This window comes from Protopterus annectens, chromosome 1.part2, assembly GCF_019279795.1.
Source record: "Protopterus annectens isolate FY-2018-M chromosome 1.part2, PAN1.0, whole genome shotgun sequence".
Lineage (NCBI taxonomy): Eukaryota > Metazoa > Chordata > Ceratodontiformes > Protopteridae > Protopterus > Protopterus annectens.
Window position 1 is genome coordinate 1062247887 of NC_056727.1, and position 18038 is coordinate 1062265924.

Consider the following 18038-nt stretch of genomic DNA (forward strand, 5'->3'; position numbering starts at 1 on the left):
ACCACTGTCCAAACTAAGGCCATACAGTAGTGTAATAATACTTGTAAGGTACAGATTACAGCACTAAGAAAGTAATGAGAACTGCAGGGATATACAAATTGTTAATTGACATCTGCCCCCCCCCCCCACCATATCTCCAACAATAATCTAAATACACAACTCAGTGGGTATGTATACAATTAAATCTACTGTTGGGGCATATGTCCTATTGTTTGATAAATACTGAAATTTGTATCTATGCATGTGCCATGTTGAAATACTCCCACATTGATGGCATGCTGCCATCAATGTACCTGCATGCTGTTGTAATGGCCACTGTGGTTCCATATATGCATGTGTTTTGTTTGCTATGCAACTGTTCCATATCTGGTGTTTTAGGTTAATGGGAATATCTATGCATGCTGTTATACCTAATCCTGGAATTTGTTAACTATTACTAACCCACAAATGTTTTAAAATTGAAATACCATACCATGTTTGGGAAGGCCGGTCCCAGTGGACCCACCTCTCCCACCTCATTTGGTCATGGCACTGGGCACCAGCATGTCTGGAGCCCACCCTGGGACCTCTTCGTCTGCTGGTTCTGCATCACCTTCGGGTGGAACTGCCTCAGGGGATGGGGATCAACCCCCTTAGGAGTGGGTGCGGAGATGATACTGTCACCTGTCAGCAGGTCCTGGGTCTGGTGCGTAGCGAGCTTTGCAAGGAGTTCGGACATCTGATATGCCAGTTTGAGGGCTGCATGGCACATCTAGAGGGTCAATCTGACCCTCCTACCTAGCCCTTAGCACAGCCACTTTTGGGGCCGTGAAGGTGCAGTGGTGACTGCCCATGGGTGGGGACCTCAGTCTCACTGTTTCTATGTGGGGGCTCATGGGCTTCTGACTTCCAAACACCCCTCCCCATCCAAGGTGCTTGCCCCACACATGTGTCATATACTGCCCCTGTATGCTGCCTTATCTGTCTTGTCTGTAATTTTACCCAACCTACCTCCCCAAATATACCTACTATCCCTCCCCAACATCCCACTCTCACCTTAAAAAAAGGGCAATCTGTTCCCAACAAAATATCTCGCCCCATACATAGCTGTCCATTTCACACACATGTCCACTGGACACATGTACTTTGGTCTAATTGGCTTCACAGCATATTATTGTTGTCCTCACCCATCTCTCAGGGGTATGAGTGTCCAAATCTTCCTTCAAATCAGTATATAAGCACAGCTGCTGCTGTAGAAAAAAAAATGGCAGCTATGGACCTTCCCTACACCCTTCCTGCACATCCCTAGCTATTTTCATTACTGTCTTTCCCTCTTTGTGCCTCTTTTTAACCAATTTTCTATCAACCCTTTTTCTTTTCTTTTAAAGAAATTAGCGCAGGGGTAAAGGGGAGTAAGCACTTTTAAGCAGCAGTAAGCAGGTTTAATCCTGTTTGCATGAGGGTAAGCAATGATTACACATGATAAGCAATTTAGAGGCTAACTGACTGTAAACATATTTAACCGAAAGTTAGCATTGCTTACCATTTCGCAAATCCTCTTACAAATGATTAAAAGTGCCTTAATCACTCTGTATCCAACAGCCCTTGCTCTGCCCAGCAACAAAATCAGCAGCCTTTGCACGTTTCAAATCCAGGACCCTGGATACCATAGCCAAAGCAATTTTCCACTAAGCCATGTCAGTTATACATAGCCATGTTGTTTTCACAAACATATCATCCAGCACAGTCATTCAACAGTACAGGAAATGTATTTATACCTGTAGATGTATGTGTATATGTGTATGTATGTATGTATGTATATATATATATATATATATATATATATATATATATATATATATATGTATACATCTATAGATATATATGTCTACACATATATATATATATATATATATGTATGTCTATATATATATATATATATATATATATATATATATATATATATATATATATATACACATATATATTATATATATCAATATATATATATATATGACCAAAGGCATCATTAATGGAGGTGAGGGGGCCTGAGCTAAGTACCTCTCGTAATTATTGATATCATCGCTTCCCCAAAGCCAAACAGATCTGCCTTGCAACACAATACCAACACTTGCAAGTCCCATACCCAGGACCCTACACAACATAGCTACAAGAAGTTAAAAGTAATCCATCCCGCCTGTACAATGTCAGGATGGTATCAATAACATATCATGCAGTGCAGTATGGCTACCATAGGGAATGTACAATGTGGAAGCAATAAACATTCCAGTGATACATATAAGCACACACATATATATATGCAAATATACACATATATATGTATATATATATATATATATATATATATATATATATATATATATATATGTAGATATGTATATACACATACACACACATATACATATATTACTACGCATAGATATGTATAGGAAAATACATATTTAGAGGGTGCACAACTTATTGAACAGCCAGTATTCCTACAGATGCCACCTTTTAAAATGGACAGTGTATGATTCACTCATACAAAAGACAATTATAGCTGAAACATATACCCACAGAGAAGTCCAAAGATATGACACCACACACAGGTTCATTGGTTCATAGGTAGATACTTGGCTATCTGCCCGAGAGCATTTTTAAGCCTAGCCAGAGTGTGCCAGCTTTCGCTGCCCCATTGATTAATTAACTGATCCTCTGTCAAGCATAGCCAATGAAGTGATCCATGGGGAGTATTTTCTGTTACCCATCCACTCGTCAAGGCTTCTCTTGAAGAGTGTTATTGAGGGGCTCTGCCTAATGTAGTTAGGAATTTTGTTCCAAAGCATGGGAAGTCTCTGTGACAGGAATCTATCCCTCCAGCATGTTCTATTTATTGTTGTGGTGAGGTTTAGCTCACTAGAGCGTGTGGCTCGCAGTGACTTGGATTTCTTTAGGTTGAGCATGTCCATCAATTCTGAGTTGGACATGGTTTTGTAAGTCAGGCAGAGATCACCTCTGAGTAAGCGATATGCCACTGAGTACAGCCATTTTTATTTTTCAGTCGGGCTGCATAGGACATATGTTTGAGGCCAGTAATCCTCTTGGTGAGGTGCTTTTGTGGTCTTTCCCGCTGTTGGAAGTGTCTTGTGAGGTACATCCCAAATGGGGCATTGTACTGTATGATGGGTATGATGAGTGATGGGTAGAGGGCCACTATAACCTCTTTATTTCTAGATGTGAATCCCTTAGTAATTATATGGGCCACATAGAAGGATTTCCTAACTACTTTGGCAATATGATTGTCAAAGGAGAGATTACTATTTACCTGGGTCCCCAGATCTCTTATTACCTCTTCTGTATTAAGGGGGCTGCCACCTATGTGGTAATTCGTGGGTGTTTTATTTTTTTTCAAATGGGATGACTATGCATTTCTTGGCATTTAGCTTGAGGCCATGACTTTTACACCAGGTGTCTGTCTCAGTAAGGCCTTTTTGAAGAATGTCCGTGTCAGCCAGAGAGTCAATTATGGCTCCCAGTTTGCTGTCATCGGGGAACTTGGTTAGCCATAATCCTCCTGTGTTTGCCTGAACTTCTGAGAAATATATGCTGAAAAGTAGGGGTCCCAGAACTGAGCCTTGCGGGACACCACTTGTGACTGGTTTAGAGTCGGACCTGGAGCCCTCTATTCTTACTGTGTGAGTTCTGTCTGCAAGCCAGTTGGCAACCCATCTTGTGAGGTAGGGGTTTATGTTCAGGCTGGTGAGTTTTTCTATAATACCCGAGTGAGGAATGGTGTTGAATGCCTTGCTGAGATCAAGGTAGGCTGTGTGAACCACCTTTCCCTCGTCTATGGCCTTGGTGACTGTCTCGAAGAAAACAAGCAGGTTTAGTAGGCATGATCTGCCCTTAACAAAGCCAAACTGGGTCGGGTCAAGTGTTTGGAGGTTCCCAATGTCTTTGTTAATGAGTTCCATGATGATGCGCTCCATAGCCTTGCAGACCGTGCTAGTCAGGCTTATGGGGCGATAGTCACCAGGGTCAGTTGTGGCCCCTCCTTTATGGAGCAGAATAACCATTGCTGAGTGCCATTCTATGGGCACGTAGCCTGTGTAGAGGCTGAGGGTGAACAGCGTGTTTAGGTCGGGGGTTAGTTTGTTCTGCAGTTCGTGCAAGACGCAGCCTGGGACACCATCTGGCCCAATTGATGCTGTGTTTTTGGCTTTTGAAAGGACGGTTTTCACCTGTGCTTCTGTGATTTCCAGGACACTGCACTTTTCCGGTATTGTTGTGGGCCCATTTGAAGGTGAGAGGGAGGTGAAGTTTGCACTGAATCTATCTGCCAGGATGTTGGCAATATCAGTAGGTTCAGTATATTTTGTGCTATTTTGCACTAGCTCAGAGCATATCTGTGAGTTGTCACTTAGATTCTTGACATAGCTAAAGAAGGCTTTGTTGTTATCTTTGGAATCCTTGGCTATTTTACTTTCAAAGTTAGCCTTGGATGATTTTATAAGGGACCTTAGTTTTTTACTGATACTGATCAGGGATGTCTTTCCTTCTTGGGATTTGCTTTTTTTCTGAATTAGTTTCCTCTTTCTGTTGTATAACCTGTTTATGGCAGGGGTCCATCAGACTTTCCTTCTCTTAGGGGAGTGAGTCTTGGTCTTGCTAGGAATGGCACGATCCATGCATCCTTGTAGGTGCTCACAGAGTGCAATTGTAAAGGATTCTGCATCTTGGGCAGTGTTATCCTTTAGCGTGGGGGTGGTGAAACTTACCACCTCTGCCTTAAGTAAGGTGAAGCTTGCTTTAGAAAAGTTTTTCACTGTGGTTTCCTTGGTTGGGGGTGGTGGTGGGGTGTGGACATCCAGGGTGATTCGTTTATGGTCTGATCTAACCAGTGACGGGTTGACCTCCAGTACGGAACACCTGTCGTCCATGTTGGTGATGACCAGGTCCAATATGTTGTGGCCTCTGTTAGGGGAGTTTACCAGCTGATCCAGGGCGTTTGAGTTGGTAAATTCCAGAAAGTGCTGAGCCTGGGAGTTTGTACTCAAGTAGTTTTCCCAGTTAATGGTAGGGTAATTGAAATCGCACAATATCAGGGTGTTCGGTAGGACCTTCATGTCTTCCAGTGTCTCCAGAAAGGCAGAGTGGTGGTCCTGGGTCATGGAGGGTGATCTGTAGCAGGCCACAATTTGCATTGCAGATTTGCCCGATGTTAGTTGCACATGGATGATCTCAGAGGTAACATGCTGCGTCACTAACCTGGAGGTGTGTGTAACCTTGATGAATATGGATACACCCCCTGCTTTTTTTTTCTGTCCGTGTTCTGTGGATGAACTGTATGGTATGAGTTGTAGACCAGTAGTGCTGGAGTGCTCTCTGGAGCATTGAACCAGTTTTCAGTTACTGCACAGATGTCGACGTTCTCCATACTTAGGAATGCTTCGAGTGCATCAGGTTTGCATACATAAGAAATGTTTGTCTCCTATTACACTTGTATATGCCATGGCATATAGCTGTTAGGTTTTTGAAATACATACTAAATGAGTAATGCAACTCTCAAACAGATAATTTTATACAGTAATCCGAAAGCATAACATATGTTGTTGTCCAGGCCAAGGCCTTCAAGTAGTACAACAGCAAAGAAAGACTAGGCCAGAGGATAGCAATCAATCAACAATAAGTAATGCAGATGTAGTTCAGCAGCCTCCAATTACACTCTGTACTCAACCCCTAGGGGGAAAAGAATTAAGCTGTCACAATGAGGATGTATCTGTTACATAACAATGCTTAACTTAAAACATCACTATCACACTGACAAACAGAATAGTCTGTATGACAGTAAGCACTAGGCTACCAATGTTCCCAAGGTGAAATGTATGAAGATGTACAGCTATATACCTTAAGGTGTATTACTAGTGATATCCCTCAGATGTTGTAACAGTCTAGGTTATATATGGTGCATACCTCTCCCCCATCGACTGACTTATAGGGGCATATAACAGTGTTACATACACTGATCTCTGGACTGCACAAGGGCACACATGTTTTGTCCGGCTGTAGCCCACATATATATATGGACCCTACCCCATAATATGTGTGAGGACCACAACATCACTGGAATGATGTCAGGAATGGCAGCATGACATAATCACAGGCCACTACATAACAACCTCTTACTGCATGTCATATGGACAAAGCCTGGTATATAGTTGGAGGACAGAAGCCGGAACACAGGGCCATATATGCAATATTGTTGTTATACACTGAGAAAGTTGCTGGTGTTACAGGATTGTTTGCAACATACCCTTAGTCAGGAATATGAAGTCAGAAACACAAAGGGATGTAGCCATATACTGATGGCACTCAACAGACAGAATGCCAGTGATATTTCTGAGACAAGACCTGTGTGGTGGACAGACAAAACATAACATGCAATCCTCTGACCATCATATGGATAGGCCCAAAGTTTAGAGTTATGCAGACAGACTGGATTCCATGCTAGACTAGTATGTACACACAAACCCTGTAACACTAGTGGTATACAATGCATATAACAACACTACTCATATTGTCTGTAGGTCTGGAACCTTAGACAAATATGTAGCTGGCCTGAGTCTGCAGGTCCTCTTGTAAGAGGTATTGCTACCTGTTGTCTATAACACTGTTTGACACACACAGGAAGGATGTCCTCCATACAGGAAAGGTAAAGGGACCCCATCCACATAATTTAGGAATTTATAGTAGTGGGTTGCCATGACAGTGGTAATTGGAAGCACTACACAGTAGGCTGCATGCAGGTAGCAAGTGGTGGACACTGATTGGTGCAGAGGCCATCACCTGATTATGTGCATCAACTACAAAATCCATGCTGCAATCTATTCAAAGCAGCTCAATCCATTTAGTGGAGAGAGAGACGAGATAGAGAGAGAGAGATAAAGAGAGAAAGCAAAAAAAAATCAACAAACAAACCCACATCTATCCATCCACACAGCAAACTGTATATAGAAGAGACAACATTCCACAACAGGTATGTGAAGCATATATGCATGTAACTGAATGTAGTATTTGGTCCATAATAATGGGATAGATGATGTGGAATGATTTATATGTGCCATCAGGTGTTGTTGTAATGATGTCCAGCTGAACAATTGCTATGGACAATAGTGTCTGTCCCTGTGGGCAGTGGGCCATACCTGTCAATTGTGCAGATCACCACTGACTGACAAGATGTAAGCCATCATAGAGTGTGTTGTGTACTGCAAGACATGTATATTAGTGTGGCCAATGGCTGGTGGTGGAAGTAATGCTGTTATGATGGACACGTGAGTTTCAGAGCCCACCAATTGCAGGACAGTCATGTTAACATGTAATGTAGCATGCACAAATGCCATAGGTGCGTAATAGACTTATCTGCAATATGTCCCTATATATACCCCCCTAATGTTAGGCTGTGTCCACATTTGGCACCTGTCTATGCAGTAGCAAGGCAGAACAGTGCAGCTGTGCAGGTAGGAGAGTAAGAGAGTGTGGACCTGCTGTCTGAATGCACTCTATATAAATATATACACACACACACATATATATATATATATATATATATATGTGTGTGTGTGTGTGTGTGTGTGTGTGTGTGTGTGTGGCTATATATATATATATATATATATAGTCTTTAGATATACAGACACCTATATGTATATGTGTGTATATATATATATATATATATATATATATATATATATATATATATAATATATATATATATAAGTCATAATATATATCTACACACACACAAACACACACACACACACACACACACATATATATATATATATATATATATATATATATATATATACATGTATGTCTACATATATGCAAACACACACACAAATATTTATGTCCCTTACTGTTGAATGACAGTGCTGCCTGATATGTGTGAGGGAACATCACACATATCAATGCACACACACACATATATACATATATATATATATATATATATATATATATATATATATATATATATAAGTAAGTGGATGAAAAATAGATGGTTATGTCAGGTGTGAACCCCATGTTGGGAACACATTGCCCTTGTTTGTGAAGGTGGGATTGGTAATTTGGGGAAGGATAGTAGGTATATTTGGGAAGGTAGGTTGGGTCAGAAGACAGAGAAGACAGCATACAGGGGTGGCATATGACACATGTAGTGGGGAAACACCCTGGATGGGGAGTGTTGTGTGGGATGTGGAAGCCCATTAGCCCCCATATGGAAACAATGGGACAAAGGTCCCCACCCATGGGCAGTCACAACATCAGCTTCACAGCCCTGAAGATGCCTGGGCTGGGGGCTGAGCAGGAGGAGCATGCAGACCCTATGAATGTGTACTGAGGGCCTCAAGGTGCTGTAGCACATACACCAAGTCTCTGTGGAGATCCCTATGCAGCAGACTCTGGACCTGACTTCGGGTGACAGGATCCTGCCTGTGTATGCTCCCGGCGGGGTGAACACTATCCCCTGAGGTGGTTCCTCCTAAAGGTAGTGCAGGACCAGTAGATGAAGAGGTCCCAGGGTGGGTCCCACATGTGATGTGGCCTGGTAACATGGCCAGATGAGGTGGAAAAGGTGGCTCTGCTGGCAACTGTTTCCCAAACATGCTATTGTGTCACTGTTATAGAACATATGTGGGTAGTAACAGTCCACACATTCCCGGATTATGTCTAACAGCATGCATAGATATCCCCATTAACACAAAACAACAGATGGGCAGCAGTCACATAGCAAACAGAATGCATGCATATATGGAACCATAGTGGCCCTTACAATGGCATGCAGGTGACATTGTCCGTAACAGGCCACCAATGATAGTGTTCCAACATGGAACACGACTACAAACACATAGCACAAATTGTTGTACAATACAATATATGTCCCAATGGTAGGTCTTCTGTAGACATACAATTGAGTTATGTGATCAGATTGTTGTTGCAGATATGGTGGGGGGAGACAGAGATGTGTACTAACAACTATGATAGCCTTGCAATATGAGGTCCTCATTCCTGTTTCCTTCTTTATGTCTTTCTGGCAATATGTCAAGGGAACACCTGCCTATGTACGCAGTGGAGGAGAATGATGTCATCATCTAATACCTGGTGCAACACTAGAACACCATGTTTGGCCATACAGCCCATGATCTGCAGGAGAGGACCGCCCTGTGGAACAATCTTGTCCACAGGGTAAACGATGTCAGCCTGCATAACTGCAATTATGAGTAGGTCCGACATCGATACACTGATCTACTCCACCATGCCCGCCGGTGTGCTGCTGCAGTTGGGGAGGGCCAGCTTGCAACAGGGAGGTCATACCATCCAGCCCCTGACACATGTTGAGGAGCTCCTTGCCAGCCTTGGGGCACCTGCCCGCCTGCAAACACAACACCTGGTGGAGAGCATAGTGGAGGTGGGTGCTACCCACACAATGGCACACGAGCATGCAGGTAAGGCCACAGGGCACATCAGTAGACCACTGTTGCATATCCATACGCATCTGTAGAGTTAGATCATGCATATGTGAGATGAAATATATAGTCTTTTGCTGTGTTGTAGTAATAAACAGATTTGCATAATCTATAGTATTGTGGGCTTGTACTGTTGATGTACTGTAATGCTGCACCCACCCTGTACCAATGCCACAGGTGTGGCTACTGACATCACATTTCTCACACAATTATGTAGGTCCCTCTGGTATACCTCAAGGGCAGCAGTCTGTAGCTGGTGAGTACGGTGTTTGTTCATGTTTGCCAATACACCGGTCATGTTATGGCCATGGTATATTCCATGCACACATTTAACACACCTACCCATAGTGCATGCTGTACATGTTCACGTATTGTTGCTGTTAACTGCATTGCATCACAATGGTCACCATGATGGTGTATCTGAAAGATATGTCAGACTCCTGCAATATAACTAACATCCTGTCATTGCAAGATGTGTGCACAGAAATGAACATAATGGTGGGACAAATGGCCTACAGTAGGGACATGTCTGAAACATCACCCTTATGCAGTGCTACAGCAGTGTATATACCACTATTACAATGGCAACTGTTACAGATCTACACTATGACATATCACAATACTGCAGTCCACAATCCTTACAACCTGAAATGTGGTCCTAACATGAGCAATGAATGTGCAATATGGAATCCTGTGTTAGGAAAGCAAATATGGGGAATACATACCTTCACAAACACTGGCAGCATATGTGTGCATACACTCCAGATAACATAAAGTGGAAGCAGCTTTTGAGGTACTGACAGCATGCATTCTTCATGAGTACAGACCTTCCAGCAAGTACAGGTCCCCAATATCACACAAATAAATGGTCTGCTGTCCAAGACGTTTGGCCATCAAATGTGCCCACTTACCTGCAACAGAGGCAGCCATGGCTTGCACACATCTTACCTGCCATGGCATGGATCCCATGCCCAACAGGTAGCACTCAGGAGTTGGACATGTAGCCATACCTCACCATTGCATATACAATGGGAAACAGTGCAGACAGTCATGTATGAGGTGAGAATGTATGGGACAGGATTAATGTAGAAAATAAACAAATGGCCATCCAAGACAGATGAAATCACATGTTGCAAACTGGTCATACAGGCTGCCTAGTAACATGCCACAACACTGAGGGTGTTGCAGGAATATCTAGTAAGTACTAGTTGTGCAGTACACATGTCAGCAATTGCCTGGACTCTGCATAAATGTGGCCCATTGGCTAGGGTATTCAGATGGAACAGTTGTACCACAGGAAACATCAGTCAGGCCTCTCTACAGATAGTGTATGCATAACAGAAAAGGTCCCCAAAAGGCATGCATCGCAATGTGTACTTGTGTACCAAGACCACGTTGGAACCCTACAGACAGTATCAATTAAGATACATGTGTTGCATAACCAACACACCACCTCACCTCAGGCCTACTATCCCCATCTGTACCTTGCCAGTGCCAGTGTATACCTGTATGTTTGTCATTCACTAGCTGGGACTAGGCTGGAACACATGGAGTTCAGTGTTTGGGACACTGCAAAATGACACACATGTGTAGGCCATAGTTGTCAAGCATCTGCAAAAAGGCTGAGGGTGGGGAGGGGTGCCATCATGACACAACAGTGCACTGAAGCAGAAATCCAAAGGACACTACAAATGGCTGTATCTGCACAAAGTCTAGGTCAGAAACTGTGGCAGACATAACCCTGACTCCACAACAATAGTGACAGCACTGTGTGACCTCCAAGGGATGTGCACATGAGTTGACCTTCCAATTATGCAGTGATGGGGGACATTTGTAGGGCAGACTGACCAAATACTGGCAAATGCAGATGGCTCATGCTAGTATACGCCTGCCAGAAATAGTGACTGCTGTAGTACACATAACAGTAGGTTCAACAAACTCTCATGATAAGGGCGTACACACATATGCACCCACAAAGTGTATGCATCTCAGTCAGCATCTGCACAACTAACACATTTGTTTGACACTGCATTTGATTGCACAGGTCATATGTCACATATCAGGTACGTGTAATGTTAACATATACAGTAATGTGGTCCCATGGCATATCAAGGAAGAGGGCATCATATCAGTAAGGGTGTGTACATTCCCCATAGCCACGTTAAGGTTTGAAGGTTGTCAGAGTAATTGTATCTTATTGGCCATACATGCACTGCTGATGATGAGATATATAAATCAGACATCAGACATTCACAAATGACATCTGTCCACATATCATCCCAGGTATGTGTCGGACAAACACATAGGGGCTGTGAGCAGCAGAGCAAACATAACTGACACAATAATACACATTCAGCAATGGTGTGTACACCTGGGAGGTATAGTGCACAGTACATGCTATGGTGCCCAACAGGTGCACAGCAATACTGTGTACCAGGGGGAAGGGGCATCACCTACTAACACAACCCATGCATCACAGAGATGTATAATGTTGCTAGCAGGGATTGACTATAGCTGCACTGGATGCTGTTGAGTGCCATATATCATGCATGTTGACAGATGGGTAATGGGAGGTCTCTGTGTAATATCTTTGTGCAACCTCACCTGTAAGTGTGTGCGTGAGGGGTTGGAGTGGGGGTTATTTTGTCTGTAAGTGCAATCTGGTGGAGTGGAGGGTGGGGTTGATGTATGTAGGATGTGTGTGTATGTGTGTGTGTGCTTGTGTGTGTCCATGTATGCACATGTGTGACTGTGAAGTTGTTCATGCCTCTCAACTTCCCTTTGAAATTGTGCAGTACATGGACATGGACAGACACATGAGACACCAGGAATACTTTTCTGACATGTAATCTCAAGACAGCTGATAGTATAATAAGGTCTGTAGCATGGAACATGCATTGGGAGGGAAACTAGACACCAGGGATACTGTTATAATTGCATTCAGCAGAAAGGTGAAAGAATACCCACGTATGCAGCACTACAGATGCATTGGGGAATTACTAGACAACCCCAGAGAGTGTTTACAAATATTACTGTAGTCCACATAAAAAGTTAATAGAGCAACAGATCTTGCATCTACTGAACAACAGTTATGCATGACACTCCAGTGTGTGACATTATTGAGTGACTGTAGTAGCCCCTAACATATGGGGCCCATGCTCAAGATGTCTGGACAAACCCAGGGTGAACACTGGATGACATCAGGGAGTCTTTAAAAAAACGACTCCAATCAAGACAAAGAGGTAATGGAGTAACAGGTCATATTTTGTGATCACTTTTCTAAGCAATTAGAAAAATGATACATTAATGATAGCTATTATTGACTGTAATTATCCAAGACTGATGCAGGATGTGGAACTTAAGACAATAAACTAGGGACAGTCTGTAAACTCAGGGACAGGTAAGTAGAATGGTGGAATGTGATTTTGTGTGTGTGTGTGTGTGTGTGTGTGTGTGTGTGTGTGTGTGTGTGTGTGTGTGTGTGTGTGTGTGTGTGTGTGTGTGTGTGTGTGTGTGTGTGTGTGTGTGTGTGTGTGTGTGTGTGTGTGCAGTTAAGCAATGATATACAGGTCTTAAAGTGTGTTTCTTGTTTTCCCCTCACAGGTGGTGAGGTGGATCAGGGTCCCTCCTGCAGGCAATCTGATGTTGGTGTCCGTATAGACACTGAAAATGATGATAGTTGTGTTGAGGCACAGGCGGGGTTGTCAGAGGCCGAAGCTGTGCCATCGTTTGACATCCCGATATTATCCACCCCATCCCCGCACACAGTCACAATGCCTATACATACCCCATCACCAGTGGTCATAGCAGAGGGACAGTTGGTGGTTGGTGGCATGGGACAGGACAGTGTAGTATCTATGGCACGTGTGTCTGGACACAGCAGCCATAGCCGGATGTCCGGCGGGGTACCACATAGGCAGATGTAAAGGGGTGGTCCTTGGAGGGCTGCTGGTCATCGTGCCCCTGGCAGAAGTGCCACATCTGGTATCACCAGACGCATGTTTCAGGCTATCAGGGAGGTGCAGGCATGTATGAAATGGTACACCAGACAGGCTCTGAGGCTGCAGAGGGCTACTCATTCAGCTGTTACTGACAACATCCATGATCTTGCAGGTGCCCTCCGTTATTTTATAGAGGTTATGGATAGATGGTTGGGTGAGCTGGTGGGGCTCCTCGACCGTGGAATGTCCGTGCTTGAGCATGTGGTGGGAGTGGTGCGAGGGCTAAGTGGACGTAGGCCATCAACACCAACAACTGGAGGTCAATGTGGACATGCCAGGACACCAAGCTACTCCCATAGTGGCAGTACCAGCCCCAGCACTGCAGGGGGTGCTGTTCACACCACAGCAGGCCATGTGCATGTGGTCCTGGGCAGTCCCAGGAGGGATCTGGTTCCAGCTGACATATGTCATCATCGGGGGAGAGTACCATATCGTGGCTTGTACCTGGATGTGCCCGTGGAACCTCTGGCAGGCACAGTTCTCATGTCTGTGGCCGGAGGCGGTGAACTGCACATCCTGCCAGGTATGGTCTTCAGCTGTCCAACAAACACCTGTATAGGGCAGCCACATGGAAGAACTAATGGCACGCATTCTCACACACAACACAAACACAGCTAGAGCAACCCCATACCTACACACACCACGTCACCATGGCCAAATCAATATTTAACCCCTCTCACTCACACACAAAGTGTCAAATCTATGGCTCAGCCTAGGTCTCTGGCAAACCAACAGCACACCCTGTGCATATGATACCTGTGCTACATCACTGTCATCCATAACATTGATGCAGGGAGAGGCTAACATGGTTCTGATGCACACGGTGACTGTACTATGATGTACCAGTGTACTGCTGTGTAACATGATGTCAGCAGTAAAATTTAATGCTTATGTCATGGAGTGTAGCTGTCCAGCCATGATGCATTGTAGCTGTTATTAACATTGAGTGATTGTGGTCTCCATAATGTAATCCGTTTGTGTTGTAGGTGTCCATGTGTCAGCAGGAGGATGGTCTGCTGTTGTATCCTACAAGGGGTATGGCGCTGTGGTGACACCTTGGCTGTGCCATATCCTGGGTACAGGTGAACACATGTCACAGGTCTGTGTAACAGTTACTGCATGTGCCACATGGCTGATAGGTCTTGAGTTGGTGTATACAGGTGAGTGCATGGTGGCTGCTGTTAGCACCCCTTCTACAGTAGACAATGGTAAGTGTACTGGGAGGTACACACCACATGTTTGGGTATAACACACACAGAGGCTTTGGTGTTGATGCAATACACACAGAATACTGTACACATGGATGTATGTACTTGCGCAAGGAACCCATTGTAGCCTATTAATTCCACCAAGCCAGAATAGGCAGGACACATTAGGTAATAAGCAGTCCGCTAGTTTAATGTCATTGACGATGGTACTGGCAGGGTATATGTCCCCTTCCCCAATGTAGTGCAATCCTCAACTCAATAAACATAGGTGTGCTGGTGTGGATGGCACAGACCTATCCTTTGGAGGGTGAGAGATGCTGTAGAACCACAGATAGTGTGATACACAACTACCTAACCTGTTAACATGAACTATAAAGTATTACGGTCAGTTAAGCAGGGGGATACACTCAACAGTAACTGCAATGATGGTGGCTGTATCCACAACAGCCACACCCAGCTATATATACTAACTTCAGTATCACTGCACACCTATACAGTGGGGAATAGGGCATTTGCACATCCACCACTAGCTGTGATGGAATGTATATTCACAGGATGATACCTGTGAAATGTTAACATATGCCATGCAGTTCTCCAACAGATAACCTCCAGGAAAATGTATATTCTGCAAACAGAAGTAGATTCCTTCACATACACATACACTCTTACTTGGCAACACTGGGACTAGACCTCTACCTAGGTATGTAGTGCTACTGATGTGCATGGCTTTAATTGCACACAACACACAGCTCTTAGGATGTTCCAGGTTACATGTTACATGAAAAACATCCCCGGGCCCATACAGTATGGTAATGGGGGATGTACTGGTTCTTTATGGACAATACATAGTGTGACATACTGTCATATACACATTGACAAACACATAACAGTCACATTTGAGAGACCTGGGCTTATCAGTGCTAACTATCTTGTCAGTGTGTCCATTGTGTTACAGATAAGTTGCACACAGCATATGCATAACTAGGCTGGATAGTGTTATCAGTTACCTGTTTGATTGATGGTAACAGTGGTCCCCATACAGTGGAACATGGGACATGTACTGGGGGTACCATGGTGTAAAGACAATATACCGAGCACCCATACCCCAAAGTGGATATTGTATGCATTGTAACCCATGATAACACTCTTACATATCCACCATCACACATTAACCAGGACTGCAAAACAACCCCTTGTCCATCCCAAGAGTGCTACTACAGGGATATGCATCTAATGCACATGCCAGAGGCATAGTTGGGTGATGCATTGTCATGCCTCTCCTATGGTCAGCAACATCACTATCCATAATACTGTGTGGCAATGCATATTGTAATAGGAGAATGTGGCCTCTCAATGCTGTACCTTACATATATACACACATACACACACTTGTCAGAACTCAGTGGGTATCCAATGCCTCAGTGTTGTGCTGGTACTGCAAGGCCCAGGTAGCCCTTAAGGAGAAGAGCATAACAAGGTACATGTAATGTCCGGTACAGCAACAGCCACATCTAACTATGGCAATGGGGGGCAAGTATATGTGTGTGTGTGTATGTATATATATATATATATATATATATATATATATATATATATATATATATATATATATATATATATATATATATATATATATATATATATATATATATATGTGTATGTATAAATATATACATATACATATATATATATATATATATATATATATATATATATATATACCTATATATGTATGTACATATGTATATGTGTATATATCTATACAGATATATGGATATATGGAGATATATATAAATATATATATATATATATATATATATATATATATATATACACACACACACACACACACACACATATATATATATATATATATATATATATATATATATATATATATATACATATACACATATATGTTTAACATATGTCCAGAACATGGAGTGGAGTCATACCTCAGCACCAATGGTCGCAACCTCTTAGTGTAAGGGAATGTCATGTAAGTATTGCAGGTATAAATGTAGACTGTTGCTACTGTAACAGGGGTTGTCTTAACAGAAATGTTGTGTGTGGGAGGTAACATTTGATATTGACATGTATGCCATCAGTCACTGACAGACATCCTAAAGTCATCATAGTACAGTACCACAGATATCACAGTAATGGTCCTATGGAATACAGCAGAGATATGACCAAATGAATGTGGACATTCTGACACACTCTGGTCAGTCCAGAGGTATACACAGAACTGCTTAGTGCAAGACGTGTGGACCAAGCCTGACAATGTGGATGTTAACAGCCATGTAAATGGGTATATCACATAAAGACTGGAATACATATGCTCATACAGTTTATGCATTCACACACTCCTGTCTGTCCTTACCCATAATAATAGGTGGAGCAGAGGTGACATGCCCACATACTACCCACTAGTTAGTGACATTCATCTGTACAGCATCCCACTGCTTTGTTATAAATACACAACGGTTATGGTGGCCCAGCAGCAGTACATCTGACAAACATCTGGACATAACATTTATTATTTTACATTTTTACGGTGTGATACATCTGGGAAAGTATACACAACAGTAATGTTTACACATAAGGATATGGAGATATATATATATATATATATATATATATATACATATATATATACATATATATATATATATATATATATATATATATATAAAGATATATCTATGGTGGTGCTGCAGTAGCATTGTCGCCTCACAGTTAGACGTTGCTCGTTCGATTCTCAGTTAGAGCGTCTTCTGTGTGGCGACATGCGTGAACGGGCGTTCCTTCGTTGAAGGTTATGTGTTAGGCCCGGCAATCCAGCCCACAAAAACTCTACTGCCAATCATTAGCGGACCGGAGTTCCACTGTGGCGACCCCTAACCTGGAAAAGCCGAAAGACATATACATATATATATATATAGATATATATATATATATATATATATATATATATATATATATATGTGTGTGTAGATATATTTGTACACATACATACACATATATATTCGTATATATGTATTTATATACATCTGTATATTGCATTATATATATGGCCATGTATAGATCTCTCTGTATATACGTATGTATATACATATATATATATACACTTCTAGATACTTGATAACTCTTTAATTCCAAGACAGAGTAAGCGCTTTCGCCAACAGGCTTCTTCGGACTCATAATAATGGATAAATGTTACAGCCTTTAAAAATCCCACCAAAGAATCTCACTGGGTGAGAATTCAGTCTTATTACTATACATGATTCAACTTAAAAATTTAAAGTGATATTAACTTCATTTGC